The following is a 15,286-nucleotide window of genomic DNA, read 5'->3' as shown; positions in this document are numbered from 1 at the left end:
AACCAATAACTTTTAAACACTTAGAGATATTCCTCAATGGCTATTTTTTGTATTCCTATATAGTTAGCTAAAAATATTCTGCCTATAGAATTATGTTTGCTTTTGTCTCCAATAGTAAGCTAAAAAACCTATATAATAAAGCAGTAATATGCAAATTGACCATCACGCCTTCACACAAAGATGGCTGCCCCCATGTGGTCACAAGATGGCCACCACAAGGTGGCTGGCAAGGGAGGGCAGTTGGGGGGGGGGGGGGGAACCAGGCCTGCAGGGGAGGGCAGTTAGGGATGACCAGGCAAGAAGGAGAGTGGTTAGGGAGCGATCAGGCTGGCAGGCAGGCAGGCAGGCTAGTGGTTGGGAGCCAGCAGTCCAGGATTGTGAGAGGGATGTCCGACTGCCTGTTTAGGCCTGATCCCTGCAGGATCCCTGCAGGATCGGGCCTAAAACAGCAGTTGGACATACCCCGAGGGGTCCCAGATTGGAGAGGGTGCAGGCTGGGCTGAGGGACACCCCCCCCCCCCCCAGTGCACAAATTTTGTGCACCGGACTTCTAGTTGGTTATTAAGATCATATAAGTTTCAAGTGTACATTTCTATGATACATCATCTGTACTTGCCTTGTGTGCTCACCACCCAAAGTCAAATCAGAAGAATTGTCCAGATGACTCACAGATGACTCTTCGATTACCATATATTTGATCTCCTTTCCCCATAATTATCCCCTTCCCTCTGGTAACCACATACTGTTGTTTGTGTCTATGAGTTTTTGTTTGTTTTTCTTGTTTGTTCACTTTTTTAAAACATACATCTATCTCATTTTCTTCTAACTTTTAAAAATTGACAGATTCACATTTAAAAATGCAAAAAGCAACTATTTACAGTTAAGAAGCTTTCCTCTTTCTATTTTTTTTAATCTTATCTCAGCGAATATATATATATAAATCCTTGGAGGAAAATGAGTAAAATAACTCCTTTATTAATATCAAAATTTCTAGCAGAAATGTGTCTCTAAAATTCTATAAGTGAGGATCTCTCGTCTTTATAATTTAACTGTATTTTACCTGGAACTTATCTCCAGATAGTTAGGTCCTCATGGGAATAATTTAAATGCTTGTTGTAAAAGGCTTGCTTTATCCTTTGTTAACGTCATTACCTTGGTTCAACTAAGGGAAGCATTTTTTAACCGCACCTTTCCTGTTCTCCAAGCACAAGTCTGTATGGCTTTGGCTCCACCAATTTTAACTTCGCTGTGGCTCAAGGCAGAACTTCCAGCCCTTTGCTTCCCCTCCTAGTTGTTTTGTTGTTGTTCTTAACCAGCATTTTAACAATCTGAAGAAATCAATCCTTATCTCTTCTCAGAAGCACCAGATGACTGTTACTAAGTCAAGTTTAATGTGTTTCAGTTTTCCTCAATAAATAGGGAAGTACTTCAACTATCCAACTAATAATAGGAAAGCACTTTGAGTTACAGTATGTCCATGCTCCTTTAAAGCCATGTGGATGTGGAAGGACATCTCAATATGGCACTCCCTGTGCTCTTTATTGCAGATTCATATAATTGATTCAGCAAATATTCTGAGAGTCTGTTCTGTGCAATGTGCCATGGAAGAGGAGGAGACGAGTTAGGTATGTTCCTTTTCCTCAAGGAGCTCAAAAAACCTAAGGGTTCACATTTTAGTTTTATGTATCACAGTAAGTTATGAAACATACAGAAATAAGACAATTGTGTGAAATGTTTGGCAAGCAAGAAACTCTGTGTAAGCATTCTATCAGATACTGAATCTGTAAAGAAAGAAATTGTGGTAGATTGCCAAAATGCCCTCAATTCCTCACCTTCTATTCATGCCCTTTGCAGTGTGGTCCACTCCTCCCTTCCAGAGGTAAAATCCATTTCCCTGCCCCTTGAATCTGGACTAGCCTTTTAACTTGCTTTGGAAAACAGAAAGTGCCAGAGGAGTCCATGTGCCAGTTCTGAGTTTGGGTTTCAAGAGGTTTAGATCACTCTCCTCTGCCTTGGAGCCTTCCCAACAGTAGGTGAACAAGACCAAGCTAGATGGCTAGATGGTGAGATACACCTGGCCCGGTCACCTCCATCACGCTAATCAGCAACCAGCACACAGACAGATATGAGTTAGGCTACTCTAGATGAGGCAGCCTCCAGATCTGCCAGATTCCCACAGACATGTGAGCGAGCCCAGCTGAGAACCGCTGAGCCTGGTCCAGTTCAGCAGAACTGTCCAGATGACTCACAGGATTATAAGCAATAATACAAGTTTATTCTTTGGAGCCCCTGAGCTTGAGATAGTTTATTGCATGAAATAATGTATTGTTGTGATGATACGTAACTGATATGGAATAGTGGATGTAGCACTTGCAAATTCATGGGGAGCCATGGCTTTCTCTACCAGTAGTATCTAACTGCATATCTGTAATTTGAGTTGTCTATATATTTCAATGTTAAAAATAAAATAAAATAAATGAAATTTTATGAACAGAAATGTAGTAAAGAAAAATGTACATTCTACAAAAACATGTATTTTTTTTCTATTTTCTTCACTGATGGAGCCCAAGCATAAAGAAGAGTGACTGGTACGGAATATGTGCTCAAAAAAGTTTTGTTGTTGTCGATAAAATAAATGCATTTAAGCAAATATTTATTTGATTATCTCTGAATGCAGAGTTAAAGCCTCGGAAAAGGCATTTAAATGGATTCTGAGGAAGTGAGTAGAGTCCAAGAGGAAAATAGAATGCTGCAGTGACATTCCAGCTGCCCTATAATGAGATTTTAAATTGGAGTGGTGACAGCAAGAACAGAAGAGGAAGGAAAGATCAATTTGGCCCCATTTAATGGGCTGCACTTGCCCCCCAAATATGTGTAACAACCCATTCTCTAGAATCCCTTCATCTATCCACTTCAAAAAAATAATGAAAATGTGATAGAGTTTCCAACCTCAAGTATTCACAGTCTAATAATGCAAACATTCTAGCCATGGCTTCTTTGTATTACAACTCAATTTGACAGTGCCATGATGAAGGGAAATGTAGGCAGAAAATGGGGATGCAGCAGAAGCATTTTCCTGGGAAAAGGTGATCTGTTGTTGAAGCCAAAAGAAATACCCACATAAAGGACCAGGTGAAGGATGTGTAGGGGAGAATCAATGAACACAAAGAGCTGAGGCAAGAGAGAACACGCATTTGTAAATTGCAAATAATTCAGTCTGGCTGAAGTAAAGCTCCCAAGAGGAAGTGAGGTAAGAGAAGAAGTAATCAGGGATTAGTCCATAAAGGACCTTGGAGATATCAATAAATTTTCAGTTTCATGAGAAACCTCCAAGGTTTTTTAAACAAAATGTTTCCATAATGAGGATTAGAGTTTAGAAAGATCTTCCAAATGTACCATCGGGGTTGGCTGGAGAGAAGCAATAATGATGTCAAGGAGCACATTCAGAAAACTGCCTCAGTGCTCCCAGTGAGAAATGGTGGGTGCCTGATGACCGTACTAGCACTGAAGATGGATGTATATAGATAGATTTGCCATTTTAGAAAGGAAATACGAGGCCGTAAAGAGTAGGTAAATAAAATTCTGATTTGGGCAACTTGTGAGTAGAAAGGTCAATCATGAAACTAAAAGATAGAGGTGGGGTAGCAGGCTAGAGGGGAGATAGTAAGTTCACTTTTTGACATGTGTTTGAGATCATTTGCATCCTGAGGTAAAGATGTGCAAAGAGAAACCATCCACTTATCCAGACTTTTGTCTAGTCCTCTGTGGTGCCTGAACAGCAATCAGTGCTCAATAATTCATTTGTGAATGAACAAAAGAAGCTTAGTAAAGAGACCTGGACTTAAATGCAGAAAAGGGAATTAATATATACCTGGAAGAATTTAAATCCAATCTGTTCAAAGTGTGGACTGCACACAATGCTGGTTGGTCCTCAAACTGTCACCTGTTCTCAATGAGATAAGTAGAGATATTAAAAATAAGCATTTTGAGATTTTTGTAGCAATTTAACAGAGTAATTTTGTTTTACCTAACATAAAGAAATTGATCTAGTATTCTATGGTTTTGTTTTCCTTTTTAAATTGCATTTTTCTAGTAATTTATTCTCTTTGTATTTTTACAAAAGCATTGGTCTGTAATGGGTTGTATTTAAAAACAAACAAATAAACAAAACAAAAAATCCTGGTCCCTCGCCACAGGTAGTTTAAGTGCTGAATTAGACCATTTGGGGAAAATGTTTATAGCAGCTCCTCTTTGACCCATTCTTACCTTCTATTCTTCCATCTTAACTGTTTTTCTAAACCAACTTTATTCCCTCTCTGGGATCCCAATAGTAAACTAAAGCCTCTTTTTAAATTTTGTATGCTTATTCATTTGGCTCCAAAATTGTTTCTATCGCAAAGATAAAAGGCACTTCTTTCCCTTGCCTGAGTCCTGTAGAAAATATAGTGTGGGAGACAAAATTCTAAGGTAACTCTCTGGTGTTATGACCTGTATAATCCATATTCTTTGAGTTTGGGCAGGACCTATGACTTGCCTCTAATCAAAAAAATATGGTAAGCATGATTGAATGTCACTTTCTTGATTCTGATAGAATAATAGAAAGACACACAGATAGGCAATTGATCTTCTGGCAAATTTACTCTTGCACTGGCCCTGAGGAAACAAGTCACCAGATATTCTAACGCAAAAAGAAGGAAGGAAGGAAGGAAGGAAGGAAGGAAGGAAGGAAGGAAGGAAGGAAGGAAGGAAGGAAGGAAAGAAAGAAAGAAGAAAAGAAGAAAGAAAGAAACAATTCTACCAACAGCCTGTCTGTGGGGGCTTAGATGTAGACCCTTTCCCAGATGAGCCTTCAGATGCACCCTCGCTCCCAGCCAGTATCTTTACTTTAGCCTTATGAGACCCCAAACTGAGGACCCTGTTAGTCATGCCTGGAATCCTGACCCAGAGAAAATGTGACATGACAAATGTATGTTGTCTTAAGTGGCTAAATTTGTGGTCATTTGTTATGCAACATAAACAACTAGTACAATCAGACAGGCGGTAGCTGCTTGGATTTGGGTGAAGAGAAACTTGGATAAATGGGCGCTGGTAGTGCTATTTTTATCATTCAAAGCATGAGGGGGAAAACTGGGAGGGGGAGAGAAAATTAATTTTAGATGGAATGAAGTTACAAGACTGAAACAAAAAAAAAATATCTTATGCTTAAAACTTAAAAGAGACATACATTTGTTGTCCAATATTTGAGTGTGACTCATTATTAAATGAAATGTCATATAACAGAAGAACACAGAGAGGTTGGAAAGAAGAGCTATGGGGAAGCCAGGAGTCATGAGAAAGTCTAGGAAATGAGGAAAAGAATTCATGAAGAAGAGAATTGAAAACCAAGTAAAGTGCTTAGGAGATCTCAAAAAGAAGAATTATGAAAGGCCCAGTGCACAAAAGTTTGTGCACTCAGGGGGAGGGGGGCCTCTCAGCCCGGCCTGTGCCCTTTCGCAGTCTGGGACCCCTCAGGGGATGACCACCTGCTGGCTTAGGCCCGCTCCCCGGGGGATTGGGCCTAAGATGGCAATCAGACATCCCTCTGGCAGCCCGGCAGCCCTCAGGGGATGTCCAGTTGCCAGCGGGGAGCGGGCCTAAACTGCAGTCAGATATCCTTAGCGCTGCTGAGGAGGCAGGAGAGGCTCCCACCAACACCGCTGTACTGGCAGCCATCAACCTGGCTTGTGGCTGAGCAGAGCTCCTCCCATGTGAGAGCGCCCTGACCACAAGAGGGCAGCTCCTGCATTGAGTGTCTGCCCCCTGGTGGTCAGTGTGTGTCATAGTGATCAGTCATTCCCAGTCCTTCTGCTGTTAGGGTCAGTTTGCATATTACCCTTTTACTATATAGGATAGAGGCCTGGTGCACAGGTGGGGGCAGGCTGGTTTGCCCTGAAGGATGTCCCGGATCAGGGTGGAGGTCCCGCTTGGGTGCCTGGCCAGCCTGGATGAGGGGATGATAGCTGTTTGCAGCTGGTCACACCCCCTTCAGGGTGGGGTCCCCAACTGGGGTGCCTGGCCAGTCTGGGTGAGGGGCTGAGGGCTGTTTTCAGGCTGGTGGGTGACTGAAGCTCCCAATCTCTCCTTTTTTTTCTTTTTCTTTTTTTATTATGGGATTTATTTACCTTCTATGGCTGTCACTGGAACTGAGAGCCAGCTTTAGCTCTGCGGCTCGGCTCCAGCTCTGAGGCCTCGGCTGCTGAAAGCAGGTCTCTGGGTTTGTTTGGATTCTATAATTGAAACACTGTTTCAGCTCCAGCTCCGAGGCAGGCCAGCTGAAAGCAGGTTTCTGGGGTTTGTTTAGCTTCTATATTTGCAACATTGTTTCTTAGACTGCAGCTCAGAGGCCAGCAGCAGCAGGCGGGGAACCTTGGCTTCCTCCATCACTGGAGCAAGCAAGCCTCCTGTTCGCTTCAGCTGCCTGGCTGCCAGCCGCCATCTTGGTTGGCAGTTAATTTGCATATCTCGTTGATTAGCCAATGGGAAGGGTAGCGAAGTTACGGTTAATTACCATGTTTCTCTATTATTAGATAGGATAATAAAAGCCTAATATGCAAATAGATTGAACAGAAGAATGACTGGTTGCTATGACATGCATTGACAACCAGGGGTTAGACGCTCAATGCAGGAGCTGCCTCAGCCCACAGGCCCCAGGCCAGCCAAGGCGGATGCCAGTAGGGGGACCCCTGATGGCCCTGCCAGTTGCCCCACAGATTGGCTCTGATCGCTGGCCAGGCCTAGGGACCCTACCCGTGCACAAATTTCATGCACCAGGGCTCTAGTATGTCATAAAAAATGGAAAGTGTCACTGGGCCTTTTGAGAGCAGCTTCTCTAGACTATGGAACTTCAGAATCAATATTGTAAGGAACTGAGAGAGGATGGATGGTACAAATTTGGAGATACTGACTATAAATAAACAGAATAATTTTTGGAAGTTAGGGAAAGAAGAACTGTTTAATGGAACTTGGGTGATACAGAATGAGGATTAAGGAAACCATATTTCAAGATGGTGGAAGTAGAAAGAAGGAATGAAGTTGAGTAAGTACTAATGATGCTGAAGGAAGAAGTGAGGAAGGCATGGCACCTGGAGCTTAAGTGAAAGTGTTGGCCCTGAAGAAAGATACTTTTACTCTCAGACTGTTAAAAAAAGAAAAAGACAAAGACAAAAGAACATGGAGAGAGGAGAGGATATTTTTTTAACGCTCACATATAATCTCTAACTTCTTGATAAAGAAGAGAAGTTGTCCACTTCAAAATGAGAGGGAAGGATGGGCCCCTGAATTGGAAGTGAGTGAAGGTTTGGAAAGCTCTTGTGCAGACTGTGTTAGAGGATCAACAAGAGATTAATGAAAGGATTAAGAAGCAATTAAAGTCAGGCAGTGTGAATTGGTAGGAGGCCAAGTCTGTAGTTTCGCTTGAAATCTGTCACTGATGCCGGGTAACAGCTAGCAGAGAAGCTGGATTGATGGCGAATCACTGGCTCATAGAAAGCACAGCATACATCACTAAGGATGAGACCTGCCTACACGACTTGATTCGAAAACTCAGCCAGGAGATGGAGATTTTACCAGAGCTGGCAAAAGTGCTTTCAGCTACCGATGACACTGGTCAATTTTTAAAATTCAACCACTAGAAAACAGAAAACACCCTACAGTGCTTTTATCGAAGCCTATTCTTGCATTTTCCTTAATAATCCAGTTAACTTCTTTAGACCAGTCCTTTCTATTCCCAAGTTCCTTATATTTTTACTTAAAAATATGTACAAGAAACTGCCATTTTCTTAAAATGCTTTAAACAGAAACAGCATGGCCTATAAGGAATTTGTAAGTAGAGCACAGTGTCCTGGTTCACTAGTTTCCTCGGGAAAGTTATTTCATCTCTCTGTGCCTTAGCTTCCTTATCAAAAGAGGACACTAATCTCCGACTCAGTGTAGATGCGATCATTAAATGAGATCATTTATATATTGGTATCATGGCGTGTATAATAATGCTATTTAAATTTTGTCCTTAAAGCAACATCATTCCATATACCATTTTTTTTTTGTTTTCTAAAACAACAAACTAAAAAGCCAGTGAAATACTGAGAAAAAATAGAGCACACAGAAAAATAAAAGAAAGAAGGTTAAAGTGATTTTTTAAAATCCAGCACCCAAGCATTAAAACTTTTAATATTTTAATACCAAATGTAAAATTTTATAACTTTGAGGCCATAAAGTTCAATCCCTACATTTTACCGATGAGAAAACTAAGGTGCACAGAATACAGCTGGCTTTCCTAAGAGCACAACGCTTATTAGTTACAGAGCCTGGGCGAGCACTGAGGTCTTCCATCTCCAGTGCTTCTCCACTCGCTGTGATGAGGTGGGTGAAACCCTGCACTGTCAACAACCAATATTTATTGAGTCCACACATACTCAGGGCATTCACTGCTCTGGGTGTATAATCATATTTGTTATAATTTCACACCTATTAAGAAACCAATTGAAAGTGTACATGTAGATCAGCAAAAAGACAATCTTTCTAAATAAAGTGGAAAAAAAACACCTTATACCTATGCCTGCAGCATAAACTGTACAAAATTCATTTCCTCCAATATCATAGTTTGCAAAAAGTCTATTTTTGCAAGAGAAAAACATCATTTTTTTCAACTGTCCTTGATATCAAGGAAAGCATGATGGCTGTAAGTCATCCACTTCGTAGCTCTTAAAACTCAATCCCAGGGGCCCTTGTGCCTTATCAACAGGCCTAAATGATGTAAATTCGTTCAGGAAAAAAATTTCCCAGTTATTAAAGAACTCAAGCCTAGCCCAGGGACTCCATACTTAATGTGGTAAGGCGCAAACTAGCGTTTAGAGGTGAACAAGGTGAAAAACAAGGAGATACAGAGTAACCTGAAAATGATGTTCCCTGGAGGTCCATGTTTGAGTTCAATTTGCAGATGATAATTTAGCAAAGAAATAACTGCAGAATAGTTTCTTCTGATGATTTAGACATCAGTTCCCCAAATCTTGTTTGCACAATTTTAAAGTTATTTGCAAAAAGAACACTTCTGTCTGCTTCTTTTAAAACACTAAGAAGTTGAGGATTGTTAATTGGACAGCATACCAGCCTAGGGGCATCCCTCCAGCTCAAGGTATGTTTATGGAGTGTGTGCACAGCATGTATGGTCAATGTGAAGAGCCAGCTTTGGTCAATGCAAACATTTTACGAGTAATTTGGATTAATAAAGACTATCTGCCTAATCTGCCTACTATGTGTTAGTTTTTTTAGGCCCTTGAGGATACAAAACTAAGAAAGTCCCAGGCCCTGCCATCCAGAATTCTATAATCTTCTCAGGGACACAGACACAAAAACAGATAGCTTCAATATGTTAAATTAGAGATATAATGAGGACTCTATTTTGGAGCACAGAAGGGAAGTGGGTGGGAGGGTGGGCAGTATTAAGCCTCATCTTTGATTCAGGATTCCTGAAGAAGATGACTAATGTACTGGATAGGATGACTAAAGAGTTAGCAAGGTAGTAAAAGTTTAAAAAGGCAGCTAGGCACAAACAAAGACCTAAGGCATGAGCCAGTATAATATGTTCTGAAAACTGCAAGCTGTTAGGTACTGTGAAATAATACATTTCAAAGCACATAGTAGAAAGAGAGAAGGATTAAGAAGTATTTATGGCCAGTTATTGGAGAGACTCAGGTACTTGATTCTGTAGCTCACAAGGAGCCAATCAGGCAGGAGCAAGTGGTAGAAAGTTCTCTGGGCAGTGTGGTGGGTGAATTTAAAAGGGGCTGGACAAGAAGGACTCTACTAGCTAGAAGGTCCAGATGAGATATGGTGAGGATCTCATGCAAGATAATAAGTGTGCATGAAAGGAGTTCATAGATGAGAGAGCAATTAAGGAGGTAAGCTTGGAGGAAGCCATGATGTGTCCGAGGAGGAGAGGGGGGGAGTCTAGGAGGTCGAGGGTTTCTAGCATGTGTGCCTTGATGTTTTACCTATGGTTAGGAAGACAAGAAAGAGCAGGGCAAGGGGAAAGGAAGTGAGTTCAATTTGGTACATGTTGAAAGTAAGGTGTCTGTGAAACATTCAAGTAAGTGGTCTGGCAGATAGAGGCCACTAAGACTGATGTTCTGGGGTTCCTTGGGATGACTATCTTTCTCCTGTCCAGTAGCTTATGGCAATTCTTCCTGACACCGGCCCCAGGAAGAACGCACCCAGAGAATCCAGCTGGAAGCGTATTCCCTTTGCACTTGGAATATATTCCCTCCTGGGAAGCCTCTCCAGCGAGGCTAGGAAGCTAGTCTCTGAATAGGGACCAAGAGACTCCAGTAGGATTGCGTGGCAGGTGAAAACTGTGGTGTCTCATAGGACACCACAGTCAGTTACTTCTCTCAACCTGTTTCTACTGACCATGTGGGATAGCTGCAGGTACCGAAGTCAATGGGGTGGCCAACCATGTTCCCATACCCTCTATCCCAGCACATCTTGTAGCCTCTTCTGTTTTTGTCTCCCAACCTCATCACAGAATCCCTTCCAATGGAAGGGATTGCTCAAGACCTCATTCAAGTCTGACTGCATGTCCCAGACACCCACCTTTCCATCTTCCGTGCTTCATGCCAGACACGTCCCTCTGCCACCTCTGCCTCACCCACCACCCCAGATCAGTCAGCTCATTTGGTCTTGCATTTCACTCACAACATGAAGGATTCTGGATACAGATTTTATTTAGTAACATATTTTTTTCCTCCCATATTACAGACTTTGCAGCCCATTTTGTAAACTCAAGGACTTTTTATTTGTGGTGAGGTGACACAGTGAACTTGGATTTGTATCCCAAATCTACCACCGGAATATGGAAATATAAATAAAGATAAAAATATTTCCTTTTTTTAGATTGGCATGAAAATTAAACAAGAAAGCAGGTTAAAGAGTGTGGAAGGTGGTAGGTAGACAATAAGCATTGTCTTTCCCTTCCTGCCTTCTCTTTAATTCTAGCTCTCATCTCTTCTTCATAGTGCATTTCATTTTTGTTTTTCTGCTTTCATATTTTTTTGAGATTTTATTCCTTCATCCAGTTTCCCTCCCTGAGTAACTCCTTTCTGGTTTCATACTCCCAGTGCAGAGATGAGGTAGAGCTGTGAAGAGAAACCTAGATTGTAAAACATGTACAGTTATGATATCACAGTTTTCTTCTCATGTCTCTCATTTCTTATAAAGATACAGTCTCCCGGAGCAAGACATATCTTTACTTATTTCTATAGCTAAATAGCCACCAAATAGCTACTTAGTCAGCATTTCTAAATCATTACTGATGTGTATCTCAGTGGATTAAGTATAAGTGAGTCTCCTTTTTCTCTACCACTTTTCTATGCTGCTCCTCTTGTCCCCATACTTTAAGACAGAGGCGATCTGCTCATTAATGCTTGTGTTTCTCACCCCTGTGTACTGAGTCAACTTCTCTATAAGAAAAGGTTGCAGGTTCCTTTCTGCATTCATTAATACCAAGCCCGTAGCTATGCAGCTCACTCCATAAATTAAATTAGGTAGATTAATAAGATCTCAGGTCTCCAAAGCTGTTTGTTTCTTTAACCATGCTAGAAAAGAAAGGAGATATTTTGTGTGCTGTTTAATTAAACCATTAAGGGAATGGCAGTCTCCTCCATAGAAAAAAACTCTACAAATTCAGGGTATTTGATTGCATCAAATACACTTTCAGCTTATTAACAGAAAATTCACTAAAAGTGGCTTCAAACTTTATCTCATGTTTTAGAATCCAGAAGTAGCATTCATTTGTGGTTAATTTGGTGGGGCAGCCTTGTCACTAAGGACCCAGGGGCTTGGCATTGCACTAATCTGCCATGTCCTGCATGTCAGCCATCCATGCCTCACAGATAAAACAGCTGTGGCAGAGCTAGGCATCGTTTACCAACAAGACCATGTTTAGCAAAGAACAGAGGTTTCCTCCCTGTGTATTCCTTTTTATTAGGAAGGACCCTTTTCCCAGGAGCACCCCAGCAGAATTCCTCCAGGTCCCACTCACCAGGACTGGATCACATATTTATGGCAACCAATCACTGGCAAGAGGCCTGGGCACCATGCTTGCCTTAGACTTATCCTGACTCAAAGATCATGACACACCCTGTAGAGGAGGACAGAAGCTCATTCCTGAACACAGAACTCTGTGGAGGCAGCTGAATAAAACTCAGGCTGTATCAGCTTGACAAAAAGAAGTGGCTGTTAGAGTTGCAACCTACAGTGTCTTGCCACAGTCATAGCAAATATTGGTTAAGTACTATTCCCCGGCATAATGCAGTGGATCAGAGCCTAGATTAGAGCTCCTGAAGCACAAAATTTAAGGCGACATTTACTCTTTTTGTTGTTGTTACTTCGTTTTTATTTCATAATCATAAACTTAATTCTGCAATCCAGCTAGACTGGGAAGGGTAATTATGGAACCCAATGAACTGGGCCAAGAGCACAAACATTATAGAACACTAGAGGCCCAGTGCATGAAATTCGTGCACTGGGGAGATGTCCCTCAGCCCGGCCTGCACCCTCTCGAAATCCTGGACCCCTGGGGTATGGTCCCTAAGCCTGGCTGGGGATCAGGACCTATTGGGACTTTTCTTCCCCCAGCTGCCGGCAGCTGGCCCTTCCCCCGCACTGCCAGTTTGCCATCTGTGCAGTGTTGCCTCCCCTCCCCACCACCGGTCACCTCCCTCTGCGGGTGACAAGCATGGGGGGCAATCACTTGGCTGGCCTGGGCCTCCCTCTGTGGGGTGATCGCTGGCCAGCCTCTGGCACCCACCACAGTGTCCCTAGCCAGTGGGGCAATCGATCATGGGGCCCCCAGATCGATCAATGGCAGAGGGAGGCCCCATCCACCAGCCATAGTGCCGCCAGCCGGATAGCCTCGGCCTCCCTCTGCTAGGCGATTGATGGGGAGCCCTGCAATCAACTGCCCCAAAGAGGGAGGCCCAGGCTACCCAGCTGGGGCTCCACAATCCATCCCTGTGCAGAGGGAGGACCCGCCCACCCACCGCAGCCTGCTAGCCTGGGCCTCCCTCTTTGGGGTGATAGATCCTGGAGTTCCCTATCAATCATCACCCAACAGAGGGAGGCCCCGCCCACCAGGCTGGAGCTCTGCAATTGATGGCTCCGCAGAGGGAGGCCTCACCCACCCGCCACAGTGCCACGGCTGGGTAACCTGGGCCTCCCTCTTTGGGGCAATTGTGGGGAGATGGCAGGGCCCCCCTGACCAATCACATCACACCCGCCTTGGCTCCAGTGCATGTCATAGCGCGGTCTCTGGAAGGTAGTCCAGACAGTCATTCTGTTGTTCGGTCGTTCGGTAGATTTGCATATTACGCTTTATTATTATAGATTTCAAGCTAATGGGCGTGAGGCGCTCCTCTCCTGAGTTACAGAGGAATGGTCTGGTAGTTAAGATAAAACACAATTCAAACTTATAAGAGTTGTCCACAGTCAGCAATGGTGATCTTCTTGCTGGTCTTGCTATTCCTGGACCCAAAGCGCTCTGTGGCTACCACATCATGCCCTCTCACCTGACAGAAGACCACATGCTTACCATCCAACCCCTCGGGCTTGGCAGTGCAGATGACAAACTGGGAACTGTTTGTGTTAGATCCAGCATTTGCCATGGACAAGATGCCAGGACCTGTATGTTTCAGGATGAAGTTCTCATTCTCAAATTTTTCCCCATAGATGGACTTGCCGCCTGTGCCATTATGGCGTGTGAAGTCACCATCCCGGCACATCAATCCCAGAATAATTCTATGAAACAGGAACCTCTATAACCAAATCCTTTCTCCCCAGCGCTCAGAGCACGGAAGTTTTCTGCTGTCTTTGGAACTTTGCAAACAGCTCGAAAGAGACGAGGCCCAAGGGCTCGCCATTGGCGATGTCAAAGAACACGGTGGGGTTCACCATGGCTGGGCAGGGGTGGCGGCAACTGCAAAGCCAAGACATTTACTCTTTGCACTTGTCTGACCCTAACAGTAGATGACTTCTTAAATTTTGTGTCCTAGGAACCCTGCTGGCTTCAACCTAGTCCTGCTGCTAGCTGTGGACACAGTACAAGCTCAATAAATGGATTTTTTAATTTTTAAGGTGTGTTAGGAAACCCATTTGCCCATAAATATCTCAACTGATTCTTAAAATTCTATCAGTAGCAGTTTATTCCTTTGTGTAAAGCCTTGCCTTCTCTCTCTGTTATTTTCCTACCTTCAAATGCCCCTACAGGAGTTTATTAAACTATCACAATCTTTGCTCCTACAGAACAGATGCATTTTGTTTTTTGTTGTCTTTTTTTTAACTTTAAGATAGCATTCTTCTTCTTTTTTTAATGTTTATTGGTTTTTAGAGAGAGAGGAAGGGAGAGGGAGAGAGAAAAACATCAATGATGAAAGAGAATCATTGATAGGCTGTCTTCTACACACTCCATGCTGGGGATCCAGCCTGCAACCCGGACATGTACCCTTGACCAGAATCGAACCCGGGACCCTTCAGTCCACAGGCTGGTGCTCTATCCACTGAGCCAAATTGGCTAGGACCAGATGCATTTTGAAATCAAACCAGTGGGTTATTTGCACATATTATCTGTGTGAGACTTGGGATGCTTGAGGCAACTTCTCTGGGAATGTTGTACGTCAGCAGAGTGCCTTCAAAGCATCATGGTATCTTCATAAATTTTGAGGACAATATCACTGGAAAGGGATAAAGTAGGAGAGGGTAAAGGAAATGATATTGTAAACAGTTAGCTTTGGCTGCAGAACAAATCATCATCAAACATAGAGGCTTAAAACAACAAACGCATTACCACTCAAGAATCTACGCATCAGCTGACAGGTTCTGCTGATTTGGGATAGACTCAACCGATATCCCTTCGGCTCACTCATGTGTGGTTTGGACAGGAGCTGCATGGTTTTGGATAGTCTCACTGTAGTGGGCCATGTGTCTTCCATCATCCAGCAGGCAAGTCCTGGCTTAAAACCTTTCTCTTTTCCATTTATAAGAAGAGCATGGGAGCAATCCCCAGAGTGCAAGTGCTTTTTCAGGCCATGTTTGTGTTATTTTGCTCATGTCCCATAGGCCAAAGCAAATCACACTGCCAAGCTGAGAAGTGATGTGTGAGGATAGGGGTGGGGGACAGGATGCTAATAGGGCAGATATAGGGTGTGTGTGTGTGTGTGTGTGTGTGTGTGTGTGTGTGTGTGTATTCATGGCCATTTTT

The 15,286-nt window shown here is 43.0% G+C and overlaps 1 pseudogene; it reads right to left on the bottom strand.

The window, feature by feature from the left end:
• Positions 1–13,499: 13,499 nt before the first annotated feature.
• LOC139002586 (peptidyl-prolyl cis-trans isomerase A pseudogene) lies at positions 13,500–13,983 on the bottom strand (annotated as a pseudogene).
• Positions 13,984–15,286: the final 1,303 nt, after the last annotated feature.

This window comes from Myotis yumanensis, unplaced genomic scaffold, assembly GCF_028538775.1.
Source record: "Myotis yumanensis isolate MYYU_CA2020_CCGP unplaced genomic scaffold, mMyoYum1.0.hap1 SCAF_2, whole genome shotgun sequence".
In the NCBI taxonomy this organism is placed as follows: Eukaryota; Metazoa; Chordata; class Mammalia; order Chiroptera; family Vespertilionidae; genus Myotis; species Myotis yumanensis.
This window is presented reverse-complemented; position numbering and strand designations above follow the sequence as displayed.